At 41.9% G+C, this 19,628-nt stretch overlaps 5 non-coding genes and 3 pseudogenes across 5 annotated transcripts; 1 reads left to right on the plus strand and 7 right to left on the minus strand.

Moving 5' to 3' along the window:
- Positions 1-2,604: 2,604 nt before the first annotated feature.
- LOC148664780 (5S ribosomal RNA) lies at positions 2,605-2,723 on the minus strand (annotated as a pseudogene).
- Positions 2,724-3,259: 536 nt separating this feature from the next.
- Positions 3,260-3,378, minus strand: LOC148664781 (5S ribosomal RNA; annotated as a pseudogene).
- Positions 3,379-3,911: 533 nt separating this feature from the next.
- On the minus strand, positions 3,912-4,030 carry LOC148664782 (5S ribosomal RNA; annotated as a pseudogene).
- A 537-nt stretch (positions 4,031-4,567) lies between these two features.
- Positions 4,568-4,686, minus strand: LOC148664783 (5S ribosomal RNA). Its single transcript, XR_015937277.1, has one exon. It is a non-coding gene; the product is annotated as a 5S ribosomal RNA (ribosomal RNA).
- A 3,447-nt stretch (positions 4,687-8,133) lies between these two features.
- LOC148664784 (U1 spliceosomal RNA) lies at positions 8,134-8,295 on the plus strand. The gene has a single exon (XR_015938419.1). It is a non-coding gene; the product is annotated as a U1 spliceosomal RNA (small nuclear RNA).
- A 599-nt stretch (positions 8,296-8,894) lies between these two features.
- Positions 8,895-9,013, minus strand: LOC148664785 (5S ribosomal RNA). Its single transcript, XR_015938698.1, has one exon. It is a non-coding gene; the product is annotated as a 5S ribosomal RNA (ribosomal RNA).
- A 7,984-nt stretch (positions 9,014-16,997) lies between these two features.
- Positions 16,998-17,069, minus strand: trnaw-cca (transfer RNA tryptophan (anticodon CCA)). Its single transcript has one exon. It is a non-coding gene; the product is annotated as a tRNA-Trp (tRNA).
- Positions 17,070-18,240: 1,171 nt separating this feature from the next.
- trnay-gua (transfer RNA tyrosine (anticodon GUA)) lies at positions 18,241-18,328 on the minus strand. Its single transcript is given in 2 exon segments — positions 18,241-18,276; positions 18,292-18,328. It is a non-coding gene; the product is annotated as a tRNA-Tyr (tRNA).
- Between the last annotated feature and the right edge of the window lie 1,300 nt (positions 18,329-19,628).

Here is a 19,628-nt window from a genome sequence, read left to right on the forward strand (position 1 = left end):
GAGCTCACCCAACTGTGTCTGGAGAGAAGTCGGGGTATCAGCTTCAACCACAGGGCTGGGCGGCTTGTTCCCCACCCCCTTCTGTGTACAGAAGAGCCTCCTGTCCTGACTCCAGTAGGAAATGTCACCTGGAGGCAACACACCGGCTTCTTTTAACAGATCACCTCGGGAATCGGGAACAACGGAGCTGTGTGCGGCCGTCTGTACGGAGGGTTTCAGCGCGGCGGGGCTCCGGGCTCGGGTCTGGACCCGGAGGGGGGGGAGACTGTCTGTGTGGAGTCTGAATGTTCTCCCTGTGTTCTCCGGGTCTAAAGACAGGCTTTTGGGCTAATTGGCTTCTGGGAAAACTGGCCCTGGTGTGTGTGTGTCCTGTGATGGAGTGCTGTCCTGTCCAGGGTGTGTGAGTGAGTGTGTGTTTGTCATGTGATGGACTGGTTCCTGTCCAGGGTGTGTGAGTGTGTGTGTCTGAGTGTCCTGTGAGGGACTGGTGTCCTATCCAGGTTGTGTGTGTGTGTCCTGTGAAGGACTGGTGTCCTGTTCAGGGTGTGTGAGTGTGTGTGTGTGTCCTGTGATGGACTGGTGTCCTATCTAGGGTGTGTGTATGTCCTGTGATGGACTGGTGTCCTGTCCAGGGTGTGTGAGTGAGTGTGTGTGTGTCCTGTTAAGGACTGGTGTCCTGTCCAGGGTGTGTGAGTGTGTGTGTCCTGTGATGGACAGATGGTACCAAGCCTGGACACCCATGAGACACTGGCTTCCTCAGAAGACTCTCACGGGGGGCACACTGTCCCTAACCCGGGTCCAGAAGAAACTACAGTGATCTATAATTCCTGCGCCTCGGAAGGGTTTATGACGTCTATGTCCGGCGCCCGCGACCGTGGACCGGCGGTTTGGCGTCGCGCTCCGCAGCTCGAGCTTCGGTGCGAGGCAGGGCGGGAGGGAGTCGATGTGGCCTCGGCGCCATCTTTGCTGGTGAGTCAATTGTGACCGTTGCGGTACAATAAACCATCAATAAACCTTTTCCCACCCCGTCCAGTATTTCTGTCGCGGCCCACGTCCCTTACAATCGACAAACTATTAAAAAAAAACAGTAGCCCTTCGCAACATTACACGCCATTTTTTTTATTTTAAACGTCCGCTAGATACGCAGGTGGCTCGATACCTGTCTTATCCTCGCCGGCGTCTTTATACCGGCAAGTGAATTTTATTTGGGGTCCCTCAGAATTGTGACAGAAATGTCAGTGAACCACAATAAAAAACGAAACTTTTTTTTTAAAGGCGGTGAATGGATTTTCTGAGTAACCGTGTAGCGACTAACGTAAGGAAAAAAAAAGTTGTCTTTCCCTACGAAGACGTTTTGGTACAGGACTTTCTTTAAATATCAGTTGTGCATAGCGTTTTACAAAAAGTTGATGATGATCTTGGAGATAATTGCAAAGGAAAATTGAGATAACTACCAAAACGTTACGTGTGAAACGACAGGACAGAACTTTGAACCCACAAAGAAACAAAGGTATGAAATATTGCCTCGTCATGGGGGGTTGATAATTGTAGTAAGTGTTCCTAATTTTCGTAAAGAAATGTATATTATGGGAGTCACACGTGAGATTTAGTGTATATACGTTTCATATTGTGCATATATACGGGGTTAAAAAGTGGAATGAGTATGATTATAAACTCGTGTGTCCTATAATCAGATAATTTTTGAACAAGCTTTGATTAGACAGGTGAAAAACAACATCAGATCTTTTTTTTAATATATTCTCACGTCTGAATATAAGCTTCTCCCCTCTGGCCAACATTTCAGGGCTCCCAGGTGTAGATCCCAAATTGAAACAAATATTAATTTGTTACCCAGTTAAACAGTTAATAGAAGTGAGTGACCAGGGTAAATAAAAGTGGGTCAGTGTAAACTGTTTATTCTGGACCAGACTTCGTCATGTGTGATATGTCATGACTTCTTATATTAAGTTTTATCTTTATATTTAGTTCTACATGTGTAATAGATGCGATGTGTGTCCATAAAAAGGTTTCTCCAGGGGAAAATCAAGTTCGTTTTAAAACCGTGTTTCCTTTTTAGGGTACGTTTGCATTCCAAGTGTGGGGTTTTTGCCTTTTTATCATATTTTGGATGTGAATCCGTGGTATTTTTGCTGAGACAAGTTGCCTTTCTTATACGCGGAGGGATCTGCTCGTGAGATGTCCGCTTGGTCCATTTCTGAGCTCAGTATAAGGTGTAGAAAGCATGACTGTCATCATAACCCGCCTCTCACCCAGGTGTGGAATAATGTTGTGACTATTGCTTCAGCAATAACATGCTGATTGCATGTTTCTAGATGGGTATAACAGAGATCTCAACTACTGAGGGGCCTTATTAATAAAGTCTCCACAGCCGAAGCGCTGTGTCTCTTTTCAGCTGGTGATAAACCTTTCCTCGATCCTTTGCGGACTTGTAAAACTGTTCCTGATCAGAAAAAATAAAGCTTACGCTAATACACAAGCACCCGTGTCTCGCCAAAGCTGACAAATAAACAGACGGACAAGCTGCACTGCAGGTGTAAACGGGAATGAGCGAGCGAGGGGGATAGGGCGCCTCCTGCGCTTAAAAGCTTACAGCACCTGGTATTCCCAGGCGGTCTCCCATCCAAGTACTAACCAGGCCTATCCCTGTTTAGTTTCCGAGATCAGACGAGATCAGGCGTGCTCAAGGGGGTGTGGCCGCAAGCAAGAGCAAGGATCGCTGGCACCCTTCTTATTGAGAGGACAGCTCCGTCACCTCTTTTACGACGCTGCTTTTTTTCCCTTGCGTTTTTCTCTTCCTCCCACGTTCTCTCTCTTCACTGCCTTCGTCCCCGCTCTATTTCACTTCAGCCTTTCACTCTTGCTTCCTTCCAATGGAACGGAGCTGCGGGAGAAAGGGCGCTATAGAGGATCGCTTTGGAGAGCTGCTGCTGTGCTTTGACATCTGAGCCTTGTGGAAAACGATCTCAATACAATTCTGAAAAACGCGACTCTCCGAACGCCAGCCGAACAAGTCTCCACAGCCGAAGCGCTGTGTCTCTTTTCAGCTGGCGATAAACCTTTCCTCGATCCTTTGCGGACTTGTAAAACTGTTCATTATCAGAATAAAAAACGCTCACGCTAATACACAAGCACCCGTGTCTCGCCAAAGCTCACAAATAAACAGACGGACAAGCCGCAATGCACGTGTGAACAGGGGAATGAGTGAGCGAGCGGGGATAGGGCGCCTCCTGCGCTTAAAAGCTTACAGCACCTGGTATTCCCAGGCGGTCTCCCATCCAAGTACTAACCAGGCCTATCCCTGTTTAGTTTCCGAGATCAGACGAGATCAGGCGTGCTCAAGGGGGTGTGGCCGCAAGCAAGAGCAAGGATCGCTGGCACCCTTCTTATTGAGAGGACAGCTCCGTCACCTCTTTTACGACGCTGCTTTTTTTCCCTTGCGTTTTTCTCTTCCTCCCACGTTCTCTCTCTTCACTGCCTTCGTCCCCGCTCTATTTCACTTCAGCCTTTCACTCTTGCTTCCTTCCAATGAGGACGGAGCTGCGGGAGAAAGGGCGCTATAGAGGATCGCTGTGGAGAGCTGCTGCTGTGCTTTAACATCTGAGCTCTGTGGAAAACGATCCCAATACAATTCTGAAAAACGCGACTCTCCGAACGCCAGCCGAACAAGTCTCCACAGCCGAAGCGCTGTGTCTCTTTTCAGCTGGCGATAAACCTTTCCTCGATCCTTTGCGGACTTGTAAAACTGTTCATGATCAGAATAAAAAACGCTCACGCTAATACACAAGCACCTGTGTCTCGCCAAAGCTGACAAATAGACGGACAAGCCGCACTGCACGTGTGAACAGGGGAATGAGCGAGCGAGCGGGGATAGGGCGCCACCTGCGCTTAAAAGCCTACAGCACCTGGTATTCCCAGGCGGTCTCCCATCAAAGTACTAACCAGGCCCATCCCTGTTCAGCTTCCGAGATCAGACGAGATCAGGCGTGCTCAAGGGGGTGTGGCCGTAAGCGAGAGCAAGGCTCGCTGGCACCCTTCTTAATGAGAGGACAGCTCCGTCACCTCTTTTACGACGCTGCTTTTTTTCCCTTGCGTTTTTCTCTTCTTCCCACGTTCTGTCTCTTCACTGCCTTCGTCCCCGCTCTATTTCACTTCAGCCTTTCACTCTTGCTTCCTTCCAATGAGGACGGAGCTGCGGGAGAAAGGGCGCTATAGAGGATCGCTGTGGAGAGCTGCTGCTGTGCTTTGACATCTGAGCTCTGTGGAAAACGATCTCAATACAATTCTGAAAAACTCGACTCTCCGAACGCCAGCCGAACAAGTGTCCACAGCTGAAGCGCTGTGTCTCTTTTCAGCTGGCGATAAACCTTTCCTCGATCCTTTGCGGACTTGTAAAACTGTTCATGATCAGAATAAAAAACGCTCACGCTAATACACAAGCACCCGTGTCTCGCCAAAGCTGACAAATAAACAGACGGACAAGCCGCACTGCACGTGTGAACAGGGGAATGAGCGAGCGAGCGGGGATAGGGCGCCTCCTGCGCTTAAAAGCTTACAGCACCTGGTATTCCCAGGCGGTCTCCCATCCAAGTACTAACCAGGCCCATCCCTGTTTAGCTTCCGAGATCAGACGAGATCAGGCGTGCTCAAGGGGGTGTGGCCGTAAGCAAGAGCAAGGCTCGCTGGCACCCTTCTTATTGAGAGGACAGCTCCGTCACCTCTTTTACGACGCTGCTTTTTTTCCCTTGCGTTTTTCTCTTCTTCCCACGTTCTCTCTCTTCACTGCCTTCGTCCCCGCTCTATTTCACTTCAGCCTTTCACTCTTGCTTCCTTCCAATGAGGACGGAGCTGCGGGAGAAAGGGCGCTATAGAGGATCGCTGTGGAGAGCTGCTGCTGTGCTTTGACATCTGAGCTCTGTGGAAAACGATCTCAATACAATTCTGAAAAACACGACTCCCCGAACATCAGCCGAACAAGTCTTGAAGTGGAAATCTAATAAGTAAATTGATTCTTAAAATGTAGAGAGCTTTGCAAAGAAATATATTGGGGCTTTTAGATAATATATTTCATGGATGTAATTGCTGTGCTACAGTACGTGCAGAATTTTAGAAAACAGTGCGTCAACAAAGTACACTGTTTAGGTTACTTTAGAAGACAATGTACCAAAACAATATATGCTGTCTGGGTCGTTAGAATTAGCTGAAAGTAACTGATAAGCTTTGAATAACATATCTAGTGCTTCTTTTTTCGCTTTTTGATGTAATCTGTTTTCTCTTAGGGAAAGTGGAAGTGTTAGAAGGGACAAAGCGCTGAGCTTTTTTACAGCACAACGTCTTATGAAAACCCTGTACTGCTTGTAACAAATTGAGTCTCTGGTTGCTCCCAATCTTGAAATAAAGACCTTACTCAGGTGAGAACTCTCTCTTGTGGCTTCCTTGATAGTTATATTTCCATGACACCGGTTTTAATGTCTGTAGATTGTATCTTATTTTTATTTTTTGTTTTGTTTCATGTTCATATTATGTGTTTTCACCCAGTTGACTCCAGTTAATAACAGTTCACCCAGTTAATAGCCACTTTTTATGCGCGAAAAACGGGTGATCTTTCTATCTCGTGATCAGCTTAGTATCTTTCTGTAAGTATTTTTCTTCTTAATTAAACGTTTAAAATACATGAATTTCATAAAGACAACACACGTTTCGAACAGAAAAAAATCATATTCTGTTCTCTTCCTGGTATGTATAACAGATCAGCAGGTCTTATTTTCCCAATTGCTTTTTTCCACTGTATTTATCATATTGGCTAGCCAATGTCCTCTCTTAGCTAGGTAATGTTACTTGTGGATGTGCTTCAGCGTTGCGTAGAAGCACATGTATCCATATAAAGTGTATTATACTACTATTTGAGCTACAGTACATAAAAATAATTATATCGTTATTAATTTCTATAGGTACGTGATTCCATATTATATTCCCTATTAATCAAATTCTAAAAGTATGCTTTTGTTTACTCCGATAACGAGCACATTCACAGAAAATGTTAATATCTTATGACTTTTCACAAAGTATATACACTTAAGATGGTCAGAAGGAGCATGTAAAAACGTTTCCGAAACGTGGTAAAATCTTACTACATGTAAGACTTTGATGCTTAAAATGTTTAGGAAGAAAGTTGAATACTGGTGTGTATTTTTTCTTTAAACTACCAATACCAGCCATATACAGTTTACACTATATGTTTATGTTCCTAAATTAATATAGTTTATGGTGGTGTATCGTGGTTGTAGAGGTTTGATGGGTTTACTGAGACAATTATTAATTGTAGCAGTAATCACGAGGTTGTTCGTTGTGGCTTTTAGAAAATCAATCGTCAGAACAACTAACAACGCACACACACGGGTTCAATACACGAGATACATTGATTCATATAAATTGTGCACCAAACATATACTAGTCTGCCTGGATATGAGCGGCAGACCTTACTGTGAGAGTTATCAATATACAAGGTATATAATCTCGAAGAGATGCCAACACAAGGAGATACACAACAGAGAATATATGTCAATATATATCGTTCGGTTACCAAATCGCTAATCAGTGTTATTACCCACTGTTACTCTAAACTCGGAAGTAAATACATTACTCATGAATTAAATTGATAACAACTTGTGTTGAGGTACAATTGAATTCTCGAGACACAATGTAGAACATGGGGTTTACTTATCCACTGTGTATGGATTTGGAATCTCCCGGCACGAACACCAAACCAGCTGACAGGCTCTGTTGCAGCCTCTGTTCCAGCGGTTGTCCAATGGGCGTTGTCCCGGCGTCCTCTGGCTACCGGCCAACCAGTTGAGGTACAGCTCGGAGTAGGACGGGTGGAGGAATCTGACTGCGGCGCGCAGGGCAGTCTTTGCTCCGAGGAGATCTACCAGCAGTCCAGCTGGCTAGTAGAAAGTCTCTATGCACAGAGTGTGACCGCGAGTCCTCACAAGTCACTCTTTTGCCTGGGAAGAAGCTGGTTCGTTCCCGGTCCAGCGCTGCTTCTGAATAAGCTATTCAGGTTGTCGACGAGGTTCCAACTGTAGGCTGCCGTTGATCAAGCGGAGCATTCACGTTGGTAGAATTCTGAGTACGTATGGGATCCTCGGCCTTGCGCTTAGAACAAAGTCCAAGTCCCTTTGCAGACAACAGCAGTTGTCACATGATTGTCTCTGAGGATGCGCGAAAATGGCCAAGGAGAGCCCCGATCTGAGCTTGCGCTCCCTTTTTGACCAAGACACAGATGTGTGCTGATTGGTTGAGAGTTTGGCGGGCATTGGAGACCCACGTGGTATTACCACGCCCTGCCAGTCCCTGATTGGTTGATCAAGGTGAGATATGAGTCACTTACTCTTGACACTTAGGAATGCAGTCCAGATGTCCATTTGGCACTCCCTAGACAGATAGGCGCCAATGGATGACCATTGATCATGATAGCCAGGCTTAGCTAAGTGCATCCCCATCTGGGAGCTGTCCCTTATCAAAAGAAAACATCTTAAATCAGCCTGCATGAATACTTTCTCTGTGGCTGCACCACAGAGATGGAGGGTGAGATGGGGCCTCATTTAGGACAGCATACCACCACTTAATTCTGTCTTATTAACAAGCATTGCCGCTACAACGGCATCTCTCCTGTCAAACTTCCTCCTGACGTGTTTGACAGGATCTGGGCCGTGGTGAACAGTGGGAAAGACACCCTGTGGAGAGTGAGGAACATGGGGCTGTTCAAAGGCATCGAGGTCCCAGTCAAGGCAGCAGGTAGCCTGGCCCTGTTCATCACCCGAGAGAACTATTACCTCAGAGATCTGTGGAGAGAAAGGAGGGAGGAAGCAGAAAATCTGTGGGAAATAGAGAGCATAGGTCAATATCTCAAGAAAAACATTTTCTTGAGATATTGTGAATTCATTTTCTGTGAAAAACATTATCATGTTTAAGTAAAGAATGTGATTTACACCAGAAAAAAAGAAATTGTTGCTATGTAACTGGTACTGTGTCAAAATGTAATGAGATGTGATCATATATACTGTTTTAAGTATGTATATTAATGTAAAGCTTTCTAATTTGTGATATCCAGTATTTTTTTGTGAAAAGAAAAAGTTCTTAAAAAATCGATTCACCCAGGGCGAGGCTCGGCCATTGCACTCCGGCTGTGCTGACCCCTGCGAATTCCCCAAATGTGGGAATCTTGACTGCATAATTTCTGGTAGTGGGGGACTGCGTTCGTGCTCTCCCCTGATGTGCTTGGTCCAATATCAGATACGGAAGAGTTATGACACCACGTGCTGCGATAGGATCCCAGTTCGAAAGCCACTGCTGGTTCCCGGTTTCTTTTAGTTAGAGGTCCGGAGAAGCATTTCAAGCTGGTTACACTACTCCTTACGGACATTCATTCCCTTTTCAAAGTCAGTTGTTTTGCTGTAGTCTGCATTATTAAGGCCAATTTATTTGGTCATGGGGGCCTCGGTACTGTATGCTAATTCTCAAGACAGTTTCACCCGTTTTCTGATTGCTAGGTTCTGTACCAGTGCAGACATGTCAAACAGTGAATGGCTGTACCTCTATTGTATCTGTGCTCAATGAATGAAATCAGTAATAAATGAATATATGTATAGTTATACGAAAAACAAGTGGTTTATCGACTCATCTTCATTTGCAGATTTAGAGGCAGCTTCGATATTCGTTTTACAAATGGTTTTTTTTTTATATGGGTCACACACATGCCATTGCAACAAAACATCTCTAGAGATGAGGCTATAGATCACCTTTCCATCCTGCAGGTTTTCATCCCAAAGCCTACGGCACCAACGGCGACCCCTGCTGGCCGAGAGAGCAAAAGCTTGCAGCACCTGGTATTCCCAGGAAGTCTCCCATCCAAGTACTAACCAGGCCCAACCCTGCTTGGCTTCCAAGATCAGATGAGATCGGGCACATTCAGGGTGGTGTGGCCGCAAGCGAACGCCATGGCGCCTAACTCGCTACTTGAAGCTGTGTGTGGCTGGGGCTCTGTGCCCCCCGAGCGGGACTGAAGGATCGTTCGTGTGCAACTCTTTGGGAAGGAGCCTCTTTCCAAATCGCATTGCGTACCTGGATGTTGGCGAATGTGCTCCCTTGTGTTGGCTTGTCCCGCACTGGAGGAGAACAAACAAACTGCACGGAGGAGCACAAGGCAAGTCTTCACAAGACAAAAACCTCCAGTGCACAGCACTCTGAAAACATTTCTGGGCTGTCGCGTGTTTATTTCAGCACATAAAGCGTACCAGTCCAACACGTCGGCCGAGCGCACGGCGCCTCCGCCCTCTTGTGGCCTTGCGGCGTCAGAGCAAGAGGCTCCTTCTCGCTGCCTTTCCGCTGTGTTGCAGAGCCCCGAGAGGGAACCTGGAGCGCACACTTTGTGGGGGGCGGGGGACCATTCGCGCTCTGCCCCCGATATCTTGCGCGAGTACTAAATCTCACGGCGCCAGCCAGTGGCCAGGAGACAAATACAATATCGCGGGACAGGGGGGCCTCGTCATTGATTGTTACATATGAGACGGGGATTAGGAGGAGACCCCGACTGATTGGTAAAGGGGAACACTAACACCAGAGAGACACCCTTCTTAATGGCCAAGAAGGGTCGGGACCTCGGTTTTATGCCTCCCCCGAAGGACGGCGCCTCTTTGTGCAGCAGAGTGTCACCATCAGGTTGCTGGGGCATAAGAAAGCCACACAGACCGCAGGGTGAGCGCTCCCTACTGGTCCCAGATAATATTTGTGCCTGGTCAAAAAAATGGCTTAAAAATGACATAGTGAAGGCTGTGAAAACAGTCACAATGTAGTTTGCACACAAAGCAAGTGTTTTCTTAATCCTAAGAGGTTTCGTGAAAATGCTACAGGTGTGCCAAAATCGTTTTTGAACTTCAAGCTAACTTTACCCCGGTCAATGACAGTACCTACAGGCTATCAATAGGTTTGCTGGCACTGTGGGTTTGTGGTTCCTGACAATGTGCACGCTGAGAAATGCGCACAGACTGGCTTTCTTCTCGGAATGAAAATGTTACCGCTTGTACCTCATGTCAACACAGTTTTAATCATTAGCACACTCATACAGTACTCTTCTCTTTACCGCACGTATGGAGTTTGGGTCTGATCGAGCTCGTTACTCGTCACTCACGCAATCTACTACTTTCATCCAATACAGCCCTTTATTTGGCTTTAAACTCCACCTGTTACCCCTCACACTCAATGTTTCAGAAAAAGGGTTTTAATTTAAGCTTTGCCCAGCAGTGTTTGAGCAGACAGAAGAAATAGAAGCGCCATTCGCGCCAGTTTAACATAGTAACCACTAACTCCAATAATCCACTAATTATTATTATAATAAAAGCAAAAGAATCCCAGCTTCTGCATTAAAAAAAAAAAAAACTATTGATATAGTGCATCCCAACACTGGCTGGAGACGCTGTGTGTGTCCGGGCTCAGCGGTTATATAGGACAGGACTCGGCGAGCTGCAGGTGAAACTCATTGCTCTGCGCTCCCCGTGCGGAATGCGCGTCTCCTCCCTCCAGACTCGTCACACCGCCTTCTACAGCGGGAAAACAAAACTCCCCTTTACTGTCTTCATACATCCCTCTTAAATCCCAGGAACACAGTCAGTACTGGGTTTCTCTGTTCGAGATTACAAGCGGAAACAATTAAAGCGCTGAAAGCAGGAAGTTATTTCTGCTCGTAGGCATAAACGTGTAAAAATACATTTTCTGATTCCTAAAACCTAATAAAATCCATGTAAGTCTCCTTTTTGTTCCCAATGCACATAACTGAATATAAACCAGTCAAGTTCAGGTACTTTTCTGATGTATATGAATACACTAGTTCTGGCGCAGCTGTTACAACAAAGATACTTACGAACTATTTTTTTCATACGAGCTCTTGCCGTTTTAAAATTGAATATTTTTTCATTTCGCTAAATCACACGAAACACCAACAACACTCATCATAAGCATCTGACCAATCACATTCCTGAATTTTAAAAGTATTTAGTATTTATTTTTAACTTGTTTTATTTTAAAAAAAATGTATACACCTGTTTTACATATCCTTGCCATTTTTGGCATATTGTAAGTGGATTGTAACTTCAAATTGATAATTCCTGATCTTTATAACTGTGTATCATTTCTTTTTACCTTGTTTTAATATGTTTTAATTATTTTTGCATTTTATATAACTTTTTTAATATATTGAGCATTTTAGCATAATTTTAAAATAGGACTATCAATGCTCCTGACTTCTAAAACCTGTATTTATTCTGACATTTTTCTCTCCAACTGCAGATGAGGAGGGATGCATTTGATTTTAAATTGGTTAATTTTAGGGGAAAATGTACATTAATTTCTTTGTACATATCATCAGTGGGAAACTTGGCATTTTGGGATGAATTGCAATCTTTACTGCAAGACTGATATAGAAATGACGGGAGATTTAAATGACACATTTGATAAATCAGACAGGCACAGTACAACATCTAAAATGGCAGAACCCTCTAAAGTACTGAAATATTTTTGGCACATTCATAATCTACGAGATGTTTGGTGGTTACTGTGTCCTGCTACCCTTTCATATTTTTTAATGTGCATGAATCTGTCCCACTTCTTTTACTAGTTTTTAATGAAGATTCTGAAATATCTGATTACGAGATCAAGCCAGAAAAAAAATGATGACAATTAGTAAGAAGAAAGATACAATGTATTAACAATGTAATATGCTTTAAAGGATTAAAAGGAAAATAAATACTTTATCTATGCAAACTAATTCAACTGAGCTCCTCTTAACACTATAGCCTGAAGAATTGCCAAAGCACAATGTATCACTTTGGGTGACACTAAGGGAAGAGGAACACAACACTCAAAACCACAAACCACTTATTTTCAACAGCAAAAATATGCTTGAAAATATTTGACAAAAAAAAAGAAACCTTACACGCATGGAAACCAATATTTATCTGCTAGGGTAGAATGCAGCAGAGAACAGTAGGGCAGAAGGTTAGTGTAACTCTATAGTGCATCACAGAGGCCGGTCTCTTCCCCTCATTATGCAGGCTGACTTGTTCACAGCGAACTGTCCTCCAGCGATAGTCAGCTGCAATCACTGACATCAGACATGATGTTAATACTCTGACAGCACTTTGGCTGTTTTGGTTAATGTGTTTTCCTATTAAACAGGAGATCTTGAGTTCAAATCCCAGTGGTGCCTTTCTTCCTGTCTTGTCTTATAGAATGTATCACTATGGATGATCATGTGCGGCTTGATTTTGTTAAATGCAAGTTTTCATTTTCTTTCTAGAACAACTTGCTTTTCATGAAATTCATACAGCTTGCGAAAGATGAAACACAGATCTTGCTCATCAGTGCAAAACAAATATCACAGGCCGGCAAGAATAAAGTCTTTTTTTTTACCAAAAGCTTGCAAATGGAGAAAAGGGATGCACGTGAGTCTCTGGGAGCTGTTAACTGAAAGGTTAGTGGTTCAAGCCCATTACTCATTATTCTACTTAATTGGATTTCTTAGTAAAACCTTAACCCACTTGATATTTGCAGGAAATGCAGTTTTTTTGTGTGACGAACTACAACAAGTAAACAAGTGAGTACATTATTCATTATCACTGGGAATGACCAGTCATGGCCAACATTCAAGGGAATCGTATTCAGTCACGGACTTTGACCTTCAAATGGTTGGCGGGAGAATTAATTTATACTCTCGTTGCACCCTTAGTTAAAATATTTAAAATTACAACACAGATTTGTTGGAGAACTTGAAAAGCAAAAAAGACAGTTGGACAGCATGATTATGTTAGGACTGTACATTTGTATTTCAATACTTTTGTATATTTATCTTAATTTTAATATACATGTAACCATAAATGCTGTTCTATATATATATAAAGATTGTTGTATTTTATAATATTTTAGCAGAGGGCACAAGGGGGTCTATTATACCTTGCGAAACATCCAAGACAACTATAATAGAGGCTCATATTTTAATAAAATTTGCTTTAAAAGAAAACCAAAATTTGTATGAAATCATCCCTCAATATCGACGTTCAGTTGAAGGATTTGAAGAAGCAACAGCGATAGGTGAGTACATTGATTTTGGACCCATGTTTGCATCTGAATAATCTTTCCTCCTGGAAAGAATTAAAAACAGGTCTGTTTTGAGTCTCATAATGATTCTCTTCTGGATCTGAAAAAAAAAAACAGTGCAAATTTGTTTCTGATGTATTTTTCAATTTTATCAGATTTTTTCAGGTGAATGCAGTTGATACGTTCAAGTTTTTATATGATGACAGGACCTACACTTAGGGCTCAGTACTGATAACACTGCTGATATTGATGGAGTAGAAATAAGTGATGTATTGGCAGCTTTATCTGAGGCGAGAAGTCCTAGAACACCTACAAAAATGTTAGGATTCAGAGGAAGAAATATTTTTCTACCTCACCCAATCCTGCTGCATTAACGAGGCTGAAGTTGGCTGCTTATTCGCCAGCTTCTTATTCGCGTTTTTCGTTCCACCTTAAGTGCTGCTGCTGTAATGTTATGCCGCCTTTCGCCGGTAGATGGCTCTCTATAGTCATTTTTAAAAATACTAATCCGAGTTGATTACTGCACATATCCTCAGTAAAGGGGAAAACTCACAATAACACAAACTTGCATGTTAGACAACAAGTAAATAAGACAAAGGCAAAACGTGAATTCTCAAAGTCTCAAAATCTTGCATTTTGCAAGAAATGTTATTATAGCAGTTTAAAATGGGACATTTAGAACATGGCATATGAGAATATATGGTTAACGGAGGATGAGCAAAGGGTGATGACACTTTCTGCTTATTGCTATGACCCTCCCTCCTGATTATAAAATCGTCTCACAATTCTGCCACTGAGGTGTGAGACACAATGTAACAGACTCTCAAAATCCTGAACTTCAGGAAATGTTGCTGTACCATTTTTAAGATATGACCTTCTGAATATGGCATGAGAGAATTTATAGGGAAAAGCTAATTGCTCTTTCTGTTGTATTGCGATGGCCCCTGTTTAGAAAAAAAACATCTCAGAATTCTGACACAAAGGTGTGAGACACAATGCAACAAATTATGAAAATCATGAAGCATAAGAAAATTTACTGTACCATTTTTTTAATATGACCCTCTGAACATGGCATGTGAGGAATTATAGTCAACAAAATAGCACCCCTTCTGCTGAATTACTTTTTCCCTCCTTCCTCGTTACCAAAACATCTTAGTATTCTGACACTAAGGTAAGAGAGACAAAATCACTCATCACGAACATATGTAATTACAAAACTTCACTGTTGCATTTCTGCGTTGTGACATTCTGAACATGGCATGTTAAAGTATATAGAAAACCTAGATCAGAACAGGTTAAATGTAATTCATAGTGATTTATATTTTTTTAATTCTTTCTAAATGAAAAAAATATGTTTTTCAGTGATTATGACACTTCAGTATTACATAAAATATGCTTCAATGCCAAAATAAATAATAATGGAAAAAATACCCACAGTGGACATTCATAGTTGTGATTATAGGAATGTTATATATCAGGTGGGTAGCTGTGTCAGCATGCGTAGGCTGCATAGGAAAAAGTAAAGGATTATTCCATGCTGAAAAGAGAAGAAAGGAAACATAACGTGTTGGCTGTGGAGCCTTCTTCAGGTGTGAGAAAGACAGGGCTGTAAGCAAAGATAATTTCCTTTATCTTTGCTTACTGCAGTTTAAAGACTTTAGGAAGTTTTACGGCTAACAGCTCCACATCAACTTCCTTTTATAACTAACCTCATCAGATCCCTCAACTCCCAACTCTTCCAATTTCTCAGTTCAGAGAAGGATAAAAAACTCAATCATCCTCTACAGAGAAAAACCATCAACACCCCTACCACCTCCACCAATCCTAACCTTGTTTTTACTATACCCTCTGACCTTTCCCTTTCACCCCTTTGCATCCTCAGCTAACTTATTTTAAAATTACAATAGACTGTATAGTATTTATGTTTAAAATTAAGGTAAATATGTCAATATATCAAAATCCAACTGCACAGTGCTATCGTAACAATGCTTGTCAAGTTCTCAAACAAACCTGCATTGTATTTTTAAAATATTTCAGCAGAGGATTCAACTGGAGTATAAATGAAGATTCGACGATAATTTTTTCTGGGGAGTTGCAATGTTGGGCATTATTGGACATTTCCCGGTGACCCTGACAAGTGTTAAACACTCGCATTTCCTGCATATATTAAAATGGTTATGGTTTCGCTGAGAAATCCAATTGACTTAAGACAACGTTTATACTGCAGAAGAATCCCATCCCTGGGTGGACTCGAACCACCAACCTTTCAGTTAAAAGCCAAATCCGCTAACCGATTGCGCCAAGTTTTCGGTTAAAAAAAAACTCTCTTACCGTTTATTTTGCCAGACGGTAATATTTCTTCTGCACTGATAACCAAGAATTGAATTTCATTTTTCGCAAGCTGTGTGAATTTCATCAAAAACAAGTTTTCCAGAAAGGAAATGAACACATGCATTTAACGAAATCAAGCCCTTTGTGATTGCCCGAAATGATACGTTCTGTACTACAAGATAGGAAGAAAGACACGGCTGGGATTTGAATCCCGGTTCTTTTGTTTAATAGAGAAGCGCTTTAACCAACTAGGTTATGGTGACAGGACAACCATCCCCTTTTACAGCCGCTTGGACACACCGCTCTGAGACATCTGCGTTCAGTAAGCGCTGAACCTGTGCTCAGAGCAAATTGCCTCTTTTACATAGCAGCCCCGACACTGAGAAACGAAGAGAACTGGCTTTTATCTGCCATTTTCATGTCCAATGCGTTTGACATCTCCCAAGGGCGACAGAGTTCTTTTGCGACACTATTTCTTCTTCTTTTTTATTTCTGTAGCTTTGATAAAAAAACGAGAAATCGTGCAAGGGAAAAATGTATTTTTTTTCATAGAGAAAACGTGCACCAGGAAATGTTGTGTTGAGAAGAAATGATTTAACATGATACGTGACCTAATTTATCGGAGCAATTGCTCAACCAGCAAGATCTGGAGAGGTTGGAGAGTCTGGTGGATGTGATAATTATACGGTGTTGTGAAAGAAAACAGTCTTTCTTTGAATTCTCAGTCAATCGGAATTTCAGTGCGAAACATAAAACCCTTGTCTGATTTAAAGAGATTATATTTTAAAACTCAGAAAACACATGTTTCTCACTTTGAAATTTTAGACGGAGCGGTCCATTACTAGTAGCGGCGGTGAGCACACTATGGGGAAATTCAGGGTATGTGAAATCCCAGCGGTTTAATAAACAACGCGTCTGATTTCGGATCATAAGATTGTAGGTTCGACTTCTACCTGGCTCGTGTAAATTTTATTCAAGCTCCTCAGTAATAGATGTATATTATGTAATGAACCGCACCTGAAAGCAAACGTTGGGTCCGTTTCCTTTGTTTTCCAGCATGAAATAGCAAATCGTTACAAAAAGCACCTGCTAATGTCCAATAGCGGGTTTTTTTTTTTTCAAATTACATTTTCAGGCTTCAGACACTTTTTAATAAAACAAAAGTATCCGGAAACTCATTAACTTTCAGGTTTGCTTGAACCTGTATCAAAAAAAGTTATCTGAAACTTCCGGGATTCCATTATCTGATGTAGCTGTCTCTAAAGTTGGACGTGATGTTAAGCAGATGTGAACTGTGCCTTTTCTCTTAAAAAAAAAACAAGTTCTTTTTTTCCTCTTCACTCCAATGCTGGAGACTGTAAGCCTCTGTGAGCTCCACACTGCGTGTCCTGTATTGCTCTATTTTGTTCAGATTATCCATGTGGTGTACAGATAGAGCTCAACTACATGGTGTGAATTCCGTGTTCAGGACCAGCAGAACCTGAAAAAGTAACAGCTGACCTCGACGTGATTTGAACACGCAGCCTTCTGATCTGGAGTCAGACGCGCTACCGTTGCGCCACGAAGTCACGGCTATCCGTGCCTTTGAATTCCCCAAAGGAGACAAATCAGCTTCACAAAAAAAAATCTCATGTGAAGTGCGCAGCTCTTCCGAAGAGAGTCTCTTCTTACCACATTTAATTCTTCCTGCGCAGCTCTTGTGCAGGTGTTGTTCTCAATTACAGATCCAGGAACACTGATTGTTTTTTCTATTTTTATAAATTAAGTACCCCATGGTGCAACGGTAGCACGTCTGACTCTAAATCCCCAAGTTCATTTTCAAAGTATATCGGAGTCAACTGATACTGATCAGGTTCTGCTGCTACTGAACCCGCAGTCTTCACCTTAAAGTTCAATTCCCCAAGCCTTTTGACCTTATATGTCCATCCCTTCTCGTCAAAGCTCGTATTTTCACAGGGTACCCTTCAGAAATCGCAGTATAGAATGAAAAAACTCCAGTAGATCTCGGCCGCTGTTGGTGATTTTCCTTTTAAAATAAATGAATCTCTGGAAATTTTACGGAGTGTATCACTTTCACTGAGACCGAGAAGTGTTAAGCTGTACATGCGTCCTTGTGGCTCAGTTGTTAACCAAAAGGGTGGTGGTTTGAGCCCTTCCAGGGACGCTACGAGCCTTTTAACGTACACACCCTCCTCACTTCATTTCTCCACGGCCGGTCTTGTACCGCTAACAAATACAGAGCCCGTAGGAGGCAGTAAGCTCGCATATATATAGCTCACTGTGTATATAATGAAGAAGCAGAAGTTAGTTTCTCATCTGCGCGTTACAGAGCCTTACGCAACTCGTAGTGTACTAACAGCTAGGGTTTGATCCCTGCACGGGGTATTAGTTGAAAGGCCATTGTAAATGACGTATAAGAGATTTATAGATAGATACTTTATTGATCCCGTGAGGGAAATTAATAAAGCTTATCCAGCTGGCTTTTATGTTTCACACTAAATTGCGATCTTGAAACCAAAATGAAATTTACATTTGTACTGTATGTTTTTTTTTAATTACAAAGCAAACAGAGTATTCCCTTAATTCAAAGATCAGATATTGGCCAAAACAAGACAATCAGACGTGGGCTGACTTTGGAACAGGAGCCTCTGCTTCGTCGTTTATTGAGCTTTTGATCAATGTCTGAGAGAAAAAGATTCGCTATTTTTACTCTTTGATTAAAGTACACAAAAAGCACCTTCCTTCGAGCTGGAATCGAACCAGCGACCTAAGGATTCCCTGCTGACTCCACTACAGTCCTTCGCTCTACCAACTGAGCTATCGAAGGGATGCTGTAGGCTTTCTGGCACATACTGCCCAATGTAGTGAAGTGTTCCGGGTGATTTAAATCCCAGTTCGACATCAAGTTTCCAACTCGTTTCCTTAGTCTTGTTTACCTTGAATTTAAGCCACGAACCAGGATTCTACTGTATAGACTTCCGGGGATATTACAAAATGTTTGATGGGGCATCAATCATTCCAGGCGGAAATTGACTCCTTTTTTTTCTCGAGGGATCATATTAAACATTTCATTAGTATCGAGAGGAGGATCACCATGAAACACAAAACAAACAGTTTCATTCTGTCTTTTTTAGAAAGTAGCGTTTGTGCTACATTAATTATATTTTCGTGGAAATATAGAAGTTGTAAATGTTAAAATTTATATTTGAATCGAAATGTGGTTTTGAGTTAAATATTAGCGGGATCATGTGATTAGTTTGTTTGTCATTACTATATATAGTGCCATGTTACTAGAATTTGTAACTGAAATTTACTAGTTGTGTTTTTATGATGATTAGCCATTTGTTGATTACAATATTGTATATAATGTATAATTTGAACTACATATTTTTCAGGTGTGAATAATTGTATATTTTAAGAATAAATTTCTAAAACAAATCATTGGCTTTATTTACTAGTTTCTACACCTATAAAATATTTATTTGATGTATAATAGACCTTTAACTATATATGTATATTAGTCCTCTAAATTTATCCGTATAATAGAACTCCAACCATTTATGTATAATAAACATATAATCATAGATGTCTAATTGACATATAACGATAGACGTATACTAGAATTTCATTGTAGACCAGTTACGGAGCACATTTATACGTCTAAAGTATGCGTTTAATAGTCGTATATTCTACTTCTTTTGCCAACTGGGATGTGCCGATTTTAATTTAACAAAGCTAGATACACAGTTTGTTTCTCGAAAGCGTGTTATGTAAAAAAGATACTTTGCTAAGGATACAACGGGTGTATAAATGAATTCTCCTGACAGCCAGTTGAAGATAAAATTCCACACGTGAAAATGGTTTTCTTGGACATTGACAGGTACTTAATTGTTTACTTGTAGTTCCACATGAGTAAAATAGATATTTCCTGCAAATTTCAAGAGGGCTTGCGAAGAAATCCCATCAAGCTTTAGCAGAGATTATGGTTACAGCGGAACAGTCTGAAGCTCGTCCCTTAGTGGGTTTGAACCACCAGCCCTTCATTTAACAGCTGCACAGAGAGACACTCCCGTTGCTTTTTGCCGTTCACACGTTTGTAGTTAAAGAATTATAAAATACTGACATTT

Source organism: Lepisosteus platostomus, chromosome 5 (assembly GCF_059453375.1).
Source record: "Lepisosteus platostomus isolate fLepPlt1 chromosome 5, fLepPlt1.hap1, whole genome shotgun sequence".
Lineage (NCBI taxonomy): Eukaryota > Metazoa > Chordata > Actinopteri > Semionotiformes > Lepisosteidae > Lepisosteus > Lepisosteus platostomus.